General features: G+C 45.7%; 1 pseudogene; it reads right to left on the bottom strand.

Moving 5' to 3' along the window:
* Positions 1-336: 336 nt before the first annotated feature.
* LOC125516973 lies at positions 337-1,304 on the bottom strand (annotated as a pseudogene).
* Positions 1,305-14,034: the final 12,730 nt, after the last annotated feature.

The following is a 14,034-nucleotide window of genomic DNA, read 5'->3' as shown; positions in this document are numbered from 1 at the left end:
TGAAGAACTCCTTGACCGAAAACTGGGAGCTTGACTTGCATCTTGTGTTGTCCGTCCTCCATCTCCTATGGCTTCTTCAACCTTGAGATATGTTGTAAAACCTCTCCCAGAGTAAATCCACTCATTAAATACATCAGAGTTGCTTTCCTTTGGGGGACTCGGTGAGTGAGCAATATCTGACACCTCATCATCAGATGGGATATCTTCGATATTCAGTGGCAATCTAGCCTCAGCGAGCATGCTTCGTAGCCTAGGCTCCAAGTTCAGATCCATCAGGTTTCCTACACAAGACCTCAATATAGATTTTCCTATCTTCTTGCATCCAGTAGTAGTAGCTCATTTGATCCCCCATGCAACATTCTTTATCTCACGTAGGCTCTACAAGAGACAATACAAATGTCAAATCATGTGATTGTTAATGTGTTGCAAAGAAATAATTAAAATCTTGCACACACTTACAATGCGAGCCAATGGCGGACCGCTAGGCATGTAGCCGGTCCATTCGATGCTATCTCGAGGATATGTGATAGGTTCATTTAGGCCTCCTAAGCATTGAGAGTCAAAATAATATTGTGTACATACCATTTTGCTGGAACCAATGTATGTACTCAGGTAAACTAGCTACATCAAAGTGAATGTCCTATGGCCACACTCTTGCTTCAACATGATTGTATTCTTGAACATAATTCACATGGACTAACTCCCAATTATTCGATTTTCCTGCAGAATGCTTAATTTTTCGAAGTCTCCGAACCTCTGCCTCGCCACGTCGAAGAGAAGGTGGAATGGGTTGTCTTAATCCAAATTGCCGCATCACCCTATGTGGATAGTGGAACTCCACAATCCAAAAATGCATGAGCGGTACTCTAGCAAACCACCAATCAGAATCTTGATGAACTTCGAAAGGCATTTGCTCTAGAAGATCATCATATGGTTGCCAATCAATTACACCTTCTCGAATCAAATCAATCTGATTTTGATAATATTCAGTACCTACATATTTGATTGCAAGTTACTAAAATTGTTTGTCATACCACAAATGATGTGTAACAAATTTTGTGAGAAGAATACAAACCAACATTGTGAGGGACATCAAACGCATGTGCAGCACACCACTTTGCTCCAAAAACAGGGTTATAATCCAAGTGTACTTCCTGTTCATCTTCCTCTTCATTAGGTTCATCTCCTTATTTGGGCTTCTCAAAAATAACTTTAGGGCGACCAAGTGGCAAACGGGACCAAGACCATAACTGTAGCAGCAATAAAGGCCCTGAAATTTCTAGTCTCTCCTTCTCAGCACCCATGCTCAATTGTCTATACAGCACAGCAAGAGCAGCTGCTCCCCAATTATACTCTGTTTGTTGTCCTAAATCCTGCATAAATTGGAGATACATGGCTGGCACTCCATCTCCAGATGTATCAGTAAAGACTATGGAGCCAAGGATATATAGAACAAGTGCTCGAGCATGCCAATGAATCTCCTATCCATTGGATTATCCGGCAACACATGGAAATGTTCCCGCAGTTTAACCAAATTTAGAAAGTATTGTGAATTCCTAACAACAATATTATCATCACCTTTTTGCCTTTTCTTTTGTTTCATGTGTTGTTCATCCACAGGAATCCCAAGCAACCTCTCAACTAATTCTGACCATTGTGCATCAGCTTTGCCAACAAGTGGTTTACCATGGATAGGCAACCCGCACAAACAACTAACATCTTGCAACGTAATAGTCATTTCTCCTACAGGTAGGTGAAAACTATTTGTCTCGGGCCGCCAACGCTCCACCAATGCCGATATCAAGTATTTGTCAACATTGATTTTCCTCATCTTAGCAATCTAATAAAAACCAAGGCTCTCTAAAGCTGATGTACATAGAGGATCAAATGGGATGCCAACACGGTGACACCATACATTCAAGCAAATGTTAGGCTGCATCAATACACACAACAATTAGTCTTTATTTAACCACTAAGTCTAACAAATGACATGCGAAATCACTCACATTTTCCCAAGTTTTGGATATTTTGTGCTGGCTGTGAGGCACCCATAGCAAATCACTGAAACATCCATTTCTATCCATTTCAAAACCCTGTTACAGCATAAAAGGAGCGAGTAAATGTTGAGGTGAAATATCAAAGCAATCATTTGAATTTATTCTTCACAATCTACACTGATAAATAAAGGTCAAACAATCTAATGTTTTCAGCTATGCCTAGGCAGTAAGTGAAATCAGTAAAGCTACAACAAGATGCAATCAATGGTTGGGGCGATGTACAGAGAAGCAGTGGAGAGAAGAGAGAGGGACGACCCCCTCCGACCGACTTGCTGATGTAGCCCCGGCGGCGCCCTCAGCCCACCACTTTGGCCGTGAGGAGGTTGGGGGTAGCCGTGAGGGTGTGGTCGTCGGGCAGGCCCGAGCCCAAGGGGGTGCAACCTGTGCGCCTGCACGGGGCCCCCGATTCCAGGGGCCCCAAATCTTATATGCAGCAGTACTACTCATCTATAGATGGGCCTCTTCAGTCTTTGTTTTGGGCCGTTGTTGCCTGCCTCTGGACTCTGGCGCACGATCGAGACGTACTCCTCATCCAACGATCGATCGTCCCCTAAAAAGAAATCCAACGATCGATCAAGCTCGAGACGAGCGAAGAGATGAGGCGTCCGTGCTTCTTTTCATCTGGCGTTGGAGGCCATCAAGGCGGCAGGTTAGGGATAATCCAGTCCGCCTTCCTTGCTCACGAATCTCTGGACTCAGGTCGAGCGGTTCCGTTTCAAGGCTGCAGGTCCTTTTCAGGAGTAAGGAACAGGAGGGCGAGACCAGAAACGAAGGCAGAAACGGTTATCAGCAGCTGACAATAAGTAAGAAGGACCTGATTCATCTTGAAGTGTTCGAAGAAATAAAAGAAAGAGTATTTAACTCTCAGAAGAAGATATGCATAAGTTCATATACTCCCTTGGATCGGAGGAAGTAGTACTTTTTTTTGTGAGATAAGGCCCATTTTAGAATTTCGCACGGGGCCTCCGATTTATTACGGTTGATGTTTCCTTGCATTAACAACGCAGCAGAGTATGAAGCCTTGCTCCATGGTCTTCGAGTGGCAAAAGAGATGAGTTTGAGCTGGGTCAGATGTCTTGGCGACTCAGATTTAGTGGCTCAACAGGTATCAGGCAAGTGGGATTCCAAGGACCCTCTCATGGCGGCTTATCGCCGGGAGGTTGACACTATTGTAGGGCATTTTAAGGGTTATCAGGTGGAGCACATTGACCGTCGAAAGAATGAAGCGACTGATGCTTTAAGCCGGTTGGGGTCTCAGCGTAAGCCGGTACCTCCTAACACCTTTTTGGATGTTTTGCATAACCCGTCTATCAAGTTGCCCATAGAAGAAGATTTAGTTGTTCCTGACCTGGAGGCGCAGTTGGTGGCGGCTCTTCATGTCATCCCAGATTGGACAGTGCCGTTCTTGGCTTACATGACCCGGGGAGAGTTGCCAGCGGATGAGACCCTGGCTCGACAGATAACCCGGCGGTCTAAGTCAATGACGATTTCGGATGGAGAATTATACCATCGCAGTGTCTCCGGAGCGTTTTAGCGGTGTGTTTCCCCCGAAGAAGGTCAAGAAATACTTCGTGAGATCCATGAAGGTGATTGTGGTCATCACGCCGTGTCAAAATCTCTGGTGGCCAAAGCTTTTCGTCACGGATTTTACTGGTTTACGGCTCACGCTGATGCAGAGGATCTGGTCAGCAAATGTGATGGATGTCAAAAGTTTGCATGCCGAGTGCATGTATCGGCTCAAGAGCTCCGGATGATTCCAATCACTTGGCCGTTTGCGGTCTGGGGGCTTGACATGGTGGGACCTTTCAAAAGGTCTAAGGATAAAAAGACACATCTCTTGGTGGCAGTTGATAAATTCACTAAGTGGGTTGATGCGGAACCAGTGAGTAAATGTGACGCGGCCACGGCAGTTCAGTTCATGAAAAAGGTGATCTTCCATTTTGGTTTCCCACACAGCATTATCACTGACAATGGCACTAATCTGTCCCAAGGGGCTATGGAGGAGTTTTGTCAACATGAGCACATCCGGCTTGATGTTTCTTCTGTAGCTCATCCTCAATCCAATGGTCAAGCTGAGAGAGCGAATCAGGAAATTTTAAAAGGTCTCAAACCCCGGCTTATGGTTCCCTTACAGCGAATGCCGGGTTGTTGGGTAGAGGAATTACCCTCGGTGTTGTGGAGTATCAACACCACGCCTAACAGGTCTACAGGTTACACACCTTTCTTCATGGTTTATGGAGCAGAAGCAGTGTTGCCTAGTGAAATCCATCATGACTCGCCCCGTGTGGTGGCTTATGTTGAAGCTAATAATGAACAAGCCAGACAGGATGCACTTGACTTGTTAGATGAAGAAAGAGATTTAGCAGCGGCTCGATCAGCAATTTATCAACAGGACCTGCGTCGTTATCACAGCCGCCGGGTCAAATCCAGGACTTTTCAGGAAGGCGACTTGGTGCTCTGACTCATCCAGGATTTGTCAGATGCACACAAGCTATCCCCACCTTGGGAAGGACCCTTTGTGGTCAGCAAGAACTTAAACAACGGGTCGTATTACCTCATTGACGTTCGAGAACACAAAGATTCACGTAAGTCGGAGGAGGAGACTCGCCGGCCGTGGAACATTGCTCAACTTCGCCATACTACACCTGAGCTACAGCTCTCATCATGTACATACTTTAACATTGTATATACCATGATAAGTAATAAAGTAAGACCATCGGTCTCTTTTCTTTTCAAAGATTATGCATCTTTGTTATTTCTTATTCTCAAATGACTATTAAGGAGCTGATCATATTTGAATCAAGTCTAACCTTTTTTGGTCCGGCTTATGATCGTATTCGAATCTAGCTACAATTATCATGGTCACTTGGGGGCTTCCTGTTCAAACGTAGGTCGTATTCGAACCAAAGAGAACATAGCTGTCGTAACCCTCTTGATCGGCTCAAGGCCAAACTCACTAGGGGGCTTCTTGATCGTATCCGAATCATAGCTTAACCCCTTTTGGGTCCGACTTGGATCGTATTCGAATCAGGGTCGTTAAAAACCTCTCAAGATCATTTGGAGGCTTCCTGTTCAAACATAGGTCATATTCGAACCAAAGAGAACATAGCTGTCGGTACCCTCTTGATCAGCGCAACGCCACAGCCACTGGGGGCTATATGGTCGTATTCGAACCTTAGCTTAACCCCTTTGGTCCGGTTTACTGATCGTATTCGAATCAGAAGCCACCAACCTTTAAATATAAGGTTAAATCATACTTGTTAACTGTTATTTGTCTTTGAGTTTCTTGTTGCAAATAATTAGCATGATCTTCTTCGCCGGTTTGTATATTTGACAACATGGCTACCAAGGCATAACAATCATTGAAGTATCCAAAGGTATTGATTTCTCAGAAAGATTGAGTTATCGGCTTCATTACCCGGGTTACTCAAGCCGGTGGTCTAAGGATCAAAGGTACAAGTATGGCTATTATTTATATATAATTGCCTGTTGCATTAACTAAAGAGTTAGTTTCAGCCCTTGTCCTTTCTTTATATCTGCTTTCTGTTTTTCTATTATGATAAACATATTGGATATAAGTCGGGTGTTTTAACCCGTTCAATTCTAAGCCGCCAGGCCAGTCTTTTCTTGTCTCTACAGGGTACAGATTTAAAGTGTTGCAGAAACGATCATCAAATATAATGCATATATTGCCATCAGGAAACACGGAGTCACATACAGTGTTTTATGCACGATGGCATAAGCAAGGCATTCAGTGTTTTCACAGCCAAACTATTACACGGCTTTTTATAAGCCAAATGAAGATGGTTATTATTCCTCCCTCGCCGGTTCACCGCCCTCTGTTGGCTGGAAGTTGGGTTTTGACCAGTCAAAACCATTCACGGCGATGAATTCTGCTTCATCATCGATCAGGCCTGCCGGGGCAACCTCCGGGGCAAATGTGTTTGCTCTTACAGGCGGGATCAAATCCGTCACCTTGTACGAGGGAGTCGCCATCTTCTTATTTTCAGCATCAAAACCCGGCTGGTATTTGTCAATATTGGTGTCGTCGCCAAGGGTAGTTGCCTGAGGTCGGACTCTGCGCACGCAGGCCATGAAGTCATCCTGCTCAAAAGGAGAACCATCTTCCTTCACGGTGGGATAGCCTCTGGCCACGTCCGCCGGGTCTAGGTCTGGCGCCCAAGCCTTGGAGCGGCTCAGGGTAGTCAAAGCTCCGGCTCACACGCAGGAGCGTTTCACTTCTTGAAACCTGGCTGGCAGGATTGACAGTTTCTTCAGGACGTCGCTGAGCCGGTTGGGTCCTTGATTGGCAGGAGAGATGGCGGCAAGAGCCCGCTGTGCGCCAATATACAGTTGTTCTACCAAAGTATACACTGCCTTCAGTTGAATCAAAGGGTCTTGGCTCAGATTTTTTCTTCGAGGGCCTGCACATATTTTATACACAAAGTCAGCTGGCGGCTTATACTCCGGATCATTAAAAAGCACACAAAATTAAAGTAGGACGGCTTACCAAAGATGGCAGCCACCATTTGAGACACCCGGCCCTTTAAACCGTCCAGCTCTGTTGAAATCTCTTCAAGGGCTATTTCGGCCTTCTCAACACGTTGGGTCAGAAGCGTTTTTTCCTCTTCCCAAGTTTTCTTTTTGGCAGCAAAGCTGGTCTTTAAATTTTCCGTCTTAGAGAGACTTATTTGCAGTTTGGAGTTAGCAGATTTGATTTCTGCCTCCTGACTCGCTAGCCGGGTCTTCGCATCAGTCAATTGTGAGTTCAATTCAAATAAGGCATTCTGCAAAACATTCAGATGAGTCAAGATTTTGCTTCAAGTTCAAAAATCAAGATTCAAGTCTCAAGTACTTTACAAAAAACCACTTGACACTTGGGGGCTAATGTACGCAGTTTAGCAAAGTTTCTCAAGGTTAAGCCGGAGTATTAATGTAACACCCCGGATGTAACCTACCTTATTTATACTCAAACTCTTGCCGTTTCCGGTACTAAGTTATTCTATTTCCTCGTTGTCGGGTTTTTGTCTCCGTGTGTTTTGTCTTTGTCATGCATTTCATATCATGTCATCATGTGCATTGCATTTGCATACGTGTTCGTCTCATGCATTCAAGCATTTTCCTCGTTGTCCATTTTGCATTCGGGCGCTCCTATGTCCTCCGATGGTCCTTTCTACCTCTTTTCGTGTGTGGGTGTTAAACGTGTTCGGATTGGACCGAGACTTGTCATGCGGCCTTGGTTTACTACCGGTAGACCGCCTGTCAAGTTTCGTGCCATTTGGACTTCGTTTGATACTCCAACGGTTAACCGAGGGACCGAGAAGGCCTCGTGTGTGTTGCAGCCCAACACCCTTCCAAAGTGGCCCAAAACCCACCTAAACCCCTTCTATCATCTATATCGTTCGATCACGATCGCGTGGCCGCAAACCGCACCTCATTTGGAGCTTCCTAACTCCTCCTACCTCTATAAATAGGCCTCCTCCCGAAATTCCGAGTCAAAACACCCCCAAACCCTAGTCTCCCCCCTCCTCGCGCCGCCGGACGAAGTCCAGCCAGGCCAGGCACGTCCGACCTGACCCGCCGCCGCCACGTGTCGCGACACGATTCGTCGCCAGCACCGCCCCACATCGTCGGCCCGGGAGGCCCGAGTCGGGCCCCCGCGAGCCCATCACCCGGCCGCCGCCCGCAGCGCCCCGCACCGCTTCTCCTCTCCCAGCGCCGGCGCCGGACCACCACCGCCATCCCTTCGCCGCCCTTCGCCGGCCTGCCGCCTCCCCGCTCCGGTGGGCTTCTCCTCCACCGCCCGGAGTCCGCCGCCTCGCCGCCGACGTCGTCCTCCACCGCCCGGAGCCCGCCGCCCTCGTTCGCCGGCGCCAAGTGCCGCGCCCTACTCTGGCGAGCCCCCTCGCGCCGGCGAGTTCCTCGACTCCGGCCGGCCATCTTCGAAATCTGCGCAGCTATAGTGACCCGTGAGATCCAGATCCAGATCCATCCCCTCTCGGTTGACTTTTTCCCTCCTAACCCTAACTTTTTGGCATACTTTGACGCATCATAACTTCATCATCGTAGCTCCGATTCACGCGTGTAGCATATCAAAATGTTCGTCTCAACGAGTACATCATTTCATCTCATTGCATCATTTTCATTTGAGCTCATCTTGATGCCCGAAATGCTGTTGGAAGAGGGCTATGTGATGATAGTTTCAGATCTGTTTCAGCAAATGCACTTTTGTCATTTTTACCATGATTAATGTGTGCATGCTATGATCCTGAGCTCTACATGTGTTTTGAAGAATGTCATGCCATCTTTACAGGGGTGTATGCCATGTTTTTTTGTGATCTTTATGGTGACTAGCACAAGCATGCAAAGTAGCTTACTCATTGATGCTAATTTCAGGGACTTAGAATTTCACTAAGTCCTTGCCCTGTCATTATTTTTATGCCATATGTTCATGTTGCTTCCTAGTGATCCGTGCCTCTTTTGAGCATGATCAGTAAGGATATTTTGCAGATAATGTTGTGCTCTATCCATCCATGTCTTTGTTTGCAATTATGGAGCACCCTAGCTTGAGTCAATCGAGCTCTACTTTTGCTATAAAATGTTCCTGGCAGATTGTTAACATGTTTAGCGATTTTGCCGAGGTTGTTGTTGTTGATCCGTGCATTTTATGTTGTTGTTCTTGCCATGTCTAGCTTCTATGCCATGTTTATTTGCTGGGTGTATGCTTAGTTTATCATGCAATGCCTCGTAGTGAGTGCATCGAGCTCGTAGACATGCCTACTCATTATCTGTTTTGCCATGCTCCAGTTTTTCACTAAGTCTGAATCTGTTTCTGTTTTTGCTATGTTCACATGCTTGCAATTGTATTTTATGATCCCTTTTGTCTCATGGTCACTAAGGGACTTTTGTTATATGCTTAGAGTAGCTTCATACCATGCCTTGATTTGCCATGATATGTTCCTGTAGCATATAGTTTTCGTGCTCTAAACATTGCTTCATGTTGATAAATTCCTGACTTGTTATTTCACTAAGTCTGAAACCAGTAATCTTTTGCACTTTTGCCATGTTTGTTTGAACCTATTAATGAGTGAATTAGCCGTAGCTCAGTGTTCATATTTTGTCAAGCATCATGAGTGGATACCTGCCATGTATTTTGTTGCCATGTTGGAGTGCTGTAGCATATTGTTCTTGATACATTTAGATGGCTACTTGTTGTTTATCACAGACCGGTGCTATATTTGTTTTGCTTGCCATTTCCAAACCGTGCATCCAATTCCGGTGATCTTTATATTGATTTCAACCGAAATCAACTCACCTTTCCAGTGGCACTCTTGGTTTTCCAAGTTGAGGCCAGGTCCAATCATTCATTTCCAAATCATGCCTATGCATCACATATCGCATCCCGCATATCATACCATGTTTGCATCATGTTGTTTGAGCATTGCACGTGGTTGATTGTGTTCCTTTTGCTTGTTGCCCTTGCTTGGTTAGAGCCGGGAGACAAGTACGTGAACGAGGAGCCCATTGAGTACGCTTACGAGGATCAAGACAACTCTGAGAACTTTGCAGACAAGATGACCATACCCTCGAAATCACTTCTATCTTTGCTTGCTAGATGCTCGCTCTTTTGCTATGCCTATGCTACGATACCTACCACTTGCTTATCATGCCTCCCATATTGCCATGTCAAACCTTTAACCCACCATGTCCTAGCAAACCGTTGTTTGGCTATGTTACCGCTTTGCTCAGCCCCTCTTATAGCGTTGCTAGTTGCAGGTGAAGATTGGAGATCGTTCCTTGTTGGAAATTGTTTATTGTTGGGATATCACCATATTATCTTGTTCATATTAATGCATCTATATAGTTGGTAAAGGGTGGAAGGCTCGGCCTTATGCCTAGTGTTTTGTTCCACTCTTGCCGCCCTAGTTTCCGTCATATCGGTGTTATGTTCCCGGATTTTGTGTTCCTTACACGGTTGGGTTATAATGGGAACCCCTTGACAGTTCGCCTTGAATAAAACTCCTCCAGCAATGCCCAACCTTGGTTTTACCATTTGCCACCTAGCTTCTTTTTCCCTTGGGTTTCCGGAGCCCAAGGGTCATCTTTATTAAAAACCCCGGGCCAGTGCTCCTCTGAGTGTTGGTCCAAAACAGAGCCACTTGCAGCGCCACCTCGGGAAAACTTGAAGGTTGGTTTTAGTTGTACGTAGTGTTCATCTGAGTGTTCCCTGAGAACGAGATATGTGCAGCTCCTATCGGGATTTGTCGGCACATTCGGGCGGTGTTGCTGGACTTGTTTTACCATTGTCGAGGATGTCTTGTAACCGGGATGTCGAGTCTGATCGGAATGTCTTGGGAGAAGGAATATCCTTCGTTGACCGTGAGAGCTTGTGATGGGCTAAGTTGGGACTCCCCTGCAGGGATTTGAACTTTCGAAAGTCGTGCCCGCGGTTATGGGCAGATGGGAATTTGTTAATGTCCGGTTGTAGAAAACCTGAAACTTAACTTAATTAAAATGCACCAACCGCGTGTGTAACCGTGATGGTCTCTTCTCGGCGGAGTCCGGGAAGTGAACACGGTGTTGGAGTAATGTTTGACGTAGGTTGTTCTAGGATCACTTCTTGATCATAGTTTGTCGCTCGTGCCTTTGCGTTCTCTTCTCGCTCTCTTTTGCGCATATGTTTAGCCACCAAATATGCTAGTCGCTTGCTGCAGCTCCACATCATACCTTTACCCTTCCTATAATCTTAAATAGTCTTGATCGCGAGGGTGTGAGATTGCTGAGTCCCCGTGACTCACAGTTTACTTCCAAAACCAGATGCAGGGACCGATGATACAGCTCCAGATGATATGACCGAGCTCAAGTGGGAGTTCGATGAAGACTCTCGTCGTTACTACGTGTCTTTCCCAGATGATCAATAGTGGTGCCCAGTTGGGGCGATCGGGGACTATGTTGCATTTGGGGTTTATCTTCATTTTGGTTCCATAGTCGGACCTTGAGTGTATTTGGATGAATGTAATGTTATTTATGCATTTGTGTGACGTGGTGAGTGTAAGCCAACTATGTATCCTTTTTCCCTTATTGTATTACATGGGTTGTTTGCAAAGATTACCTCACTTGCGACATTGCTTTCAATGCGGTTATGCCTCTAAGTCGTGCTTCGACACGTGGGAGATATAGCCGCATCGAGGGTGTTACAATTAAGTCCTTTGAATACGGTACCAAACAATTTAAGGTACCGGCTCATTTATGATCAAAATAAACCGGCCCTTGGGGACTACAGGTGAAGCTTTGTTCTATTGAATTCAAGAAAAGTTTCAAAGGTAAAGGTCTCGGCCTATATTTTAAAGTCTACAGATCATTCCGGTTCTCTCATAATCTGAAGACTTGGGGGCTGAAGGAATATAGATAAGCTGGAAGAACGTACCTCGTATTTCAACTGCAGCTGTTTGACCATTTCAATCTTAGAGTCGCGACTGGAGTGTACATGGCTAAGATAGCCGGATAAAATATCATTGGCATTTAGATGGTCATAGTTGGCAACGTCAAAGCGAAATTTCTGCCTCTCCAATGCCTCTTGTTTCGCAGTACACTGAGCTAGCACGGTTGGATTCCCCGGTTCAATAAAGCGGCTCCCGGTGATCTGAAGTCTTGTGCAGACGGTGATGGCGGGTTGGCTGAGCTTGATGGTCCAGTAGCAGAAGGGTTTATAGTGGTCTCATCAAACGACGGCTCAAGAGGATTTGCTTCTACATCAACAGGCGGGTCTGCTGGAGTGTCGGTTAATGGAGAAGATGGACTGGCCGGGTCAGATGCAAGCACTGGCGGGTCTTCCACCAGTTTAGCTACCTTCGCTTTCTTGGATTTAGCTTGGCCACTAAGAAAAATGTTGCAAGATCATCAGTATAAAGATACAATTTGAGCAACACAGAAATATGAGGATTTTTCATTACCCAGGGGCAGTCTTGAAGGCCGGAAATTGCGTCTGTGATGAGTCGCCAGAAGAGCGAGACACCTCCTGAAAGGATAAAATAGAGTTAAAAGTAATACAAGAGGAAGGATCCATTAAAAAGAGTTAAAGACAGAAAGAAGTAAACCTCATTCGGATGCTTCTGAGGAATTTGTTGAAGAACGACAGCCGGCTCATCTTCAGTCCTAGCTTGATGGCGGCTTTCATGTTGCTGCTTTTTCAAACGAAAGTTGGGATCCAAGTGAGCTAAAGGGTTAGAAAACCTTACTTCACGGATCACTCGTCGAACTTTTTGCCTTGGCAAGGGCTCTGAGTCAGAGGAAATGATAGTTACCTCTCCTTCCGCAGCCTGACTGGCCCCAGTGTCATCCTGGTAATGATCAGTGTCAATAAGATTGTTAAAAAATTGGCCAAGGAATCAAGGGCTACCTCCGAGTCAGATGTATCATCAAGCTTCATCAAATCTTCAGCAGTGCTCTTTTTCTTCTTTTTCGACCTCCGGGTCATTTTCTTGGCGTTTATGGCGGCGGCTTTCGCTTTCTTGGCAGCCTCGTGATCATACTTAAATTTCCAGAAGTCAGAGTTGGCCTGCAGACAAGTAAAAAACAAGATAAAGAGTCAGGCAAGTATTAAAACAATACGGCTGGGAAAATACAAAAGAGAGAAATAACGACATCCTTACTTCTGGCACCGGGTTAAGCTGACAGAAGGGGTTTAACCCGACGACACTGCAATCTTCGTATTTACCGTTCACCAGAAGAGTTGACATTGAGACAATATCTTCTTCTGTCAATTGAATGGGGCTGTGATGAAGAGAGTCATCCGGGCCTCCACCATACTCATACATCAGCTTTGACTGGCGGCTCAAAGGGATGACCCACCATGAGATCCAGCAGCGGGTCAGATCAACTCCAGTTAACCCGTTCCCCAACAGAGCATTGATCCTTTTGATAGATGGTATCAGCCTCTTGCGTTCAGCGACGGTAAGCTTATCAGGAAGCGCGAATTTGGAGTCAAGACGATCGGGGCGATAACCTGGCAGTGGATTCTCGTTTGCTGGTGAAGTGTCCTGGCAGTAGAACCAAGTCTGGTTCCAGTCCTTTGGGTGACTTGGTAAGACAATGAGGGGGAAGACGGCACCCTGCCGGCGCTGAATTGATATGCCTCCAAGCTCTAAGCTAAGGCCGTTGGTGCACTCGTTCTGCCGGTTTAGATAAAACTATTCTCTAAACAACTCCACGGTCGGCTCTTGTTAAAGATATACCTCACAGAGCACTTGGAAGTTACAGATGTTAGATATGGAGTTGGGCCTGATATCTTGAGGGTGGAGCTTGAAAAATTGGAGGACCTCTTTGAAGAACTTTGAGCCGGGCAGTGAGAAGACACGGCTCATGTGGTCAGTAAAAACGATCACCTCATCGTCTCTTGGATTGGGCCGTTCTTCTTCCGGGTCAGGGGCACGGTAAGACATGACGGTTTTCGTTGGCAGAAATCCTATGGTGAAGAACTCTTTTAAACGTTCCTCAGTTATGGTTGAGGGAACCCAGTTACAGATGGTTGGTGTTTTGGATGGCATGATGTGCAAAGAACTGAAAAGGAAAGCTAACATGTCGGTTCAGTTTAATGGTGAGATTGACAGTTAAGTGATGAAGATGCAAACAAGTAATGGCGGCTTAGTTAAGGGCTAATGACATATAAGGAAAATTAAGCCGACATGATAAGCCGCCATGACTACAGATATTTGAAGAAGGCAAATTCAGCTAAGTATTGAGACAAACAAGTTTCCTACATTGCTTGGTATTATTCCAGATCAAATGGTTATTCAAAAATGACAACAATTCTAGACCTAAAAAGTTTAGTACAGAGGAGTCGGTAAGTTCTGAAGCGGCCTTTTAATCAGAGAAAGGGATCTGTGGATCAAGAAGAGGTACAAAAACACTACCGCGCGAGCATATATATAACTTTTTGGATCAGAAAAGGCTGGCGGTGGAAGAACTACGATGAACT

The sequence above is a fragment of the Triticum urartu genome, chromosome 6 (genome assembly GCF_003073215.2).
Source record: "Triticum urartu cultivar G1812 chromosome 6, Tu2.1, whole genome shotgun sequence".
Classification (NCBI taxonomy): domain Eukaryota; kingdom Viridiplantae; phylum Streptophyta; class Magnoliopsida; order Poales; family Poaceae; genus Triticum; species Triticum urartu.
The sequence above is the reverse complement of the archived record's forward strand: the minus strand, read 5'-3'. Positions and strand labels throughout refer to the sequence as shown.